We start from the raw sequence: 5,092 nt of genomic DNA, 5'->3' as shown, positions 1-5,092 counted from the left end.
CCCCCCCCGGTGCTAATTGTTCTCTTCGTCAGCTCAGAATGAGGCATGCTGGGATTGATGTGAGAGTTTCTGGGAAGAATAACATGAGATCCATTGATCCCTGATTCTAACCGGCTGCATTCGGTGGGAAAATGATAAATCTGCTCCAAACAGACCAGAATGAGAGCAGATCCATGAACAAACATCTAGACCATAATCAGCACAAGTGAATCAATCCACTGATGATAACGAGGCCTGCGTTTGTCTAATGACATTAACAATGACAGACATCAGAACATTCACTCTCTTAATTCATGCTTCTGGTCTTATTATGAATGATTCATTTTCCAGAAATCAATGCACTGAAAAGAGTGATTTTCTTATGCAGCATTTTATTTAGTTTTCCAGTAAAAATATCTAAACATTATTAAATCAAGATACTTTTACTTAAGAAGCAAAATTACTTAAAATATAAAGCCTTGTTTTCTGAAAACGTATCAGATTTAAAGGGATAGTTCACCCAAAAAGAAAAATTGTCATCATTTACTCACCCTTAAATTGATCCAAACCTGTATCTTTTTAGCACGTTGCTAACATTTTTAACACATTGCTAACATATTTTAACATGTTGTTAGCATGTTTTGACAAGTTGCAAATATGTTTTGACAAGTTGCTTGCATGTTTTGGCTCATTGCTAGCATGTTGTTTTTAACGTATTAACACATTGTTAGCATATTTTAATATGATTAGCATGTTTTAGCAAGATGCTAACATGTTTTAACAAGTTACTAGCATGTGTTAGTTGTTGACATTTTTAACACATTGCTAATGTATTTTAACATGGTGCTAGCATGTTTTGAAAAGTTTCAAACATGTTTTGGCTCATTGCTAACATGATTGCTAGCATAGGCCAAGCACAAGTCAAAAATGAAAATATTGTCATCATTAATTACTCACCCTCAAGTTATTCCAAACCTGTATGTTTTTAATGTTTTAACACATTGTTAGCATATTTTTATATGGTTAGCATGTTTTAGCACATTGTAAATTTTTTAGCACAATGCTAACATATTTTAACATGTTGCTAGCATGTTTTAGCATCATTGCTAACATATTTTAACATGTTGCTAACATGTTTTAGCACATTGTTAATGTTTTAGCACATTGCTAACATATTTTAACGTTGTTAGCATGTTTTAGCACATTGTCAAAGTTTTAGCACATTGTTAACATATTTTAACGTTGTTAGCATGTTTTAGCACATTGTTAACGTATTTTAACATGTTGCTAACATGTTTTGAAAAGTTGCAAACATGTTTTGAAAAGTTGCTTGCATGTTTTGGCTCATTGCTAGCATGTTGCTAACAGATTGCTAGCATAGGCCAAACACAGGCCAAAAATGAAGATTCTGTCATCATTTACTAACCCTCAAGTTGTTCCAAACCTGTTTGAGTTTCTTTCTTCTGTTGAGCACAAAAGAAGATATTTTGAAGAACGTTGGTAACCAAACAGTTGCCGGTAGCCACTGACTTCCATAGTATGGAGAAAACAATATACTATGGAAGTCAATGAGGACTATTAACTGTTAGGTTGATATATATATATGACATATTTGTTCACGTTTTAAGTTTAATCGTAATTGATTTTGACACGTTTTTCAGAAAAATCGGTCATTTTGCGTCTGCAGTAAATGCCTCTTGATTTAATACTGTTTAGGTGTCCGTACTGGTAAAACAAGAAGAACCTAATTTTTGCAGTGCGTTTGCCTTCATAATCCACCTCTTATTCTTCATATAGAGGCACTTTCACCATGCGATCAATCAGCTGTCTATCTGCTCTAGTCTCTTGACCTGACGATGGAGAAATGTGGGTCAAACACAATGATTCATGACCGTGAAGTCTGGCCTTAAAATAGCACACGACGCGTCACCAAACCCAAACACAACACACAGAACGACCCGTGCGTCCCGTCAGAATCAGTCCAGCGATCAGAGAGAGAGACACGACACACGCCTTCACTGAAGGTCGACAGATCCGTCCTACAAAGACAAAACAAATGTGTCAGGATGATAAAGAAACAGCATTGTGTAAACAAACACAGACGCCAGCTGAAAGACTCTAACTGAGAGTTCTAGCTGTTTTTAGGATGAGGGAAGTTCTCCTTTTAGGCCCCGCCTCTGAGGACCAGATGATGTCATCAGCAACACTAGACTGATTTTCTCCGGTAAAAACACGTATATCTGAAAGTTCCTAAACACCTAAGCACCTAAACTCCACAAAGTGTTTAATTTAAAGCACTCAAACAGACATCGACAGTATTTACACTGAAAAAAAAAATTGGTTTAGAAACAAATTACACAAACAAAGAAACGGCAGGAAACATTGAATTGAACCTGACATTTTGAAGTAGAACGATTGAAATTGTATTTTCTCGTAAAACGTACTCCAGTAATCTTTAAGCTACAAAAAAATTTTTTTTTGTAAAAGACAAAACCATCTCTTCTCTCGAAAGTGATTTCTCAGACTATTCCTCACTCTCGCCCGGTTTCGCCCCAAAGGGTTTAAACATCCAAAATACCAAAAAACATCCACAAAGTGTTTATTTTATTACACTTTATCTTTTGTGTCTTTAGATTTCGATTTCAATCCATATCATTACATACACCATAAAAATGTTGGGAACCAAACAACATTGGACCCCATTGACTTCCACTGTACGAACAAAAACAAAAGCTATCTTTAAGAAAAAGATGAAAAGAAGAAGATGATTATTTTTGGGGTGAACTAGTCCTTTGAAATAAAATTTACAACAAAAACATGAACTGATATAAAGTTTAGCTTAAACTTATTTTATAATAAACTTATATATTTTATTATTTTATATTAACTTATTATGCATTTTATTATTTTAAATAAAACTTGAATTTAATTTATTATACATTTTATTATTTGAAAAGATAAAAACTTTCTAAATTGTACTTTCGTTCAATTTAAGTACTAAAATAACTAAAACTAATAAATAAAACAATTATAAAATAAAACTGTATAAAAGCAAACACGCACACAAAAAAATGACTAAAACCCTAACTAGATGAACGAATGCCGTACATGCCATTCACTCTCATATTATGTAACATTTGTTTTGTTTTATGTTTGCACTGCCATTCATTTCCTCGTCTGGAGGTTTTGGGCAGACGCTGAACACACACACACACACACTCACACACACTCACAGACACACGCACTCACACACATACACACACACACACACACTCACACACACACGCACACACATTCCTGCAGGATGCTTTAAGTGGAAGCAGATGAAATCTGAGCTCCTTTATGTAATGGATTCACTGCGCTCGTTTGTTTGCATGTGAAACGCTCGACTGAGGCCTGACCTCCAGTGAAAGAGAATTCACGCGCGTCTCTGTGGGCCGCAGTGCCGCCGCTATTTTCGTTCAGTCTTCAAGCGCAGGATGGAGAGGACGTGAATGAAGGTCACCAGCTCCCCCACACGCTCATTATTTCAGACAGCAGCACAAAAGAGCCGCACTCATTCAGCTTCTGCCGAGCTGAGATTCACTCAATCTCATTCACAACACCCACATCCACCCCAAACTCATATCTGTGCTGTATCTGCGTCATGCGCATTCAAGTCAGTGTTTTCAGCAGAAGCACAGCGCTGGTTCATGGCTTATAACTTTTAAAGACTTTTTTTAAATCCCAAAGGGAAAAGGGAATGGAAAAAATACTTCCGGAACCAACAGCGCTGGAAAATCGGCTCTATTACAAACACAAATAAACAACTCTGACGGCACGACTCTTACACCGCGTCTACACCGGACGAGACTTGTATTTTGTGTCAGTGCATCATAAATAGAACGATGCATCAGTTTACTGTCGGGGATTTGTCGTGACGCGTCAGTGCAGACAGCATCACTGATTATAATGGGTTCTACTGTAGGGTGTAGACACGGTGTTACAGTGAATTCACTCCATCTGTATCAGGATTAAATGAATATGAATATGAATATGAATATAGTGATGGTTGATGTTTGTGTGGTAAGATTCTTCAGACAGCAGCAGGGACGGTTGAACTGACCTGAGACGGTCACTCCGTTATGTGGTGTTCTGACTCTTACCTTCATCCTCACTGAGTCTCACAGCGTCGCTTTCTCTCTGTGTGTCTGTGCAGCTCTGGTGGTTCGATTCCTGACCAAACGATTCATCTGGGAGTACGACCCGACACTCGGTGAGACACACACACACACACACATATACAGACACTCACTCACAAACACACACACACACACATACAGGCTCATATAAACACACACACACAGGCTCATATAAACACACACATATACAGACACACACACACACATATACAGACACTCACTCACTACACATGCATACACTCTCTCTCACACACACACACACACAATTTTCACATTTTTAAAATGTCTTCATCACAACATAAATGGATGTTTCTCTTGAACTATATTTACCTGCCTCTAAATGTCACATGAGAGCAGCAAACTGTGATTGGCCGCTGTACATGTCAGTCCTCCTGTGGGCGGGGCTGTAATGTGACTAATGTGAAGTCCCAGTGAGACGAGCCGAGCCGAAAAATCGAACATTTACACCGTTCACGACCTCATCACAGGTGACCTCTGACCTCTGTAAACTCAGGACAGACTCGAGGAGTCACAGCCGGAGCTTTGAAGAGAGTGAAACACAGAGACGTGACGCTCATGTGGAATATAAATGGATGTAAAGGTCTCTGTGCATTCTTCCCCATCAGACGTAATTGAGTTCACCGCCGCAGACGCCTGCAGGGAATAAAGAGCGATTCATTTGTGTCCTCGGATAAAACCAGTTTAATAGAAACCAAGCTGTTTACAGGTAGAAAGGAATAATTCATCCTGGAAGAAAAGTCGTTCCAAACTCAAATGCATTAAAGAATCTGAGGAATATACGGACACAGTTATGATGCTTTATAGTGTTTCTGGAGCAGCTTCACAGCCTGTCATGAACAGCGTGAACATCCTGCTAAACATCTGCATGCGATCATGTGCTGGCAGCTCATGCAAGCGCTGACTTACCGTCA

The 5,092-nt window shown here is 38.3% G+C and overlaps 1 long non-coding RNA gene across 1 annotated transcript in view; it reads left to right on the top strand.

Annotated features, from left to right (window-relative positions):
• Positions 1 to 4,234, top strand: part of LOC107745279 (uncharacterized) — a 14,151-nt gene extending 9,917 nt beyond the window's left edge. Inside the window, exon 3 of the long non-coding RNA XR_001640583.1 lies at positions 4,178 to 4,234. This is a non-coding gene — a long non-coding RNA (uncharacterized LOC107745279). The remainder of the gene's footprint in view (positions 1 to 4,177) is intronic.
• Positions 4,235 to 5,092: the final 858 nt, after the last annotated feature.

This window comes from Sinocyclocheilus rhinocerous, unplaced genomic scaffold (genome assembly GCF_001515625.1).
Source record: "Sinocyclocheilus rhinocerous isolate Xijiao unplaced genomic scaffold, SAMN03320098_v1.1 scaffold2875, whole genome shotgun sequence".
Lineage (NCBI taxonomy): Eukaryota > Metazoa > Chordata > Actinopteri > Cypriniformes > Cyprinidae > Sinocyclocheilus > Sinocyclocheilus rhinocerous.
Note: the sequence above shows the minus strand (reverse complement) of the source record. Positions and strands in the feature narration are given on the sequence as shown.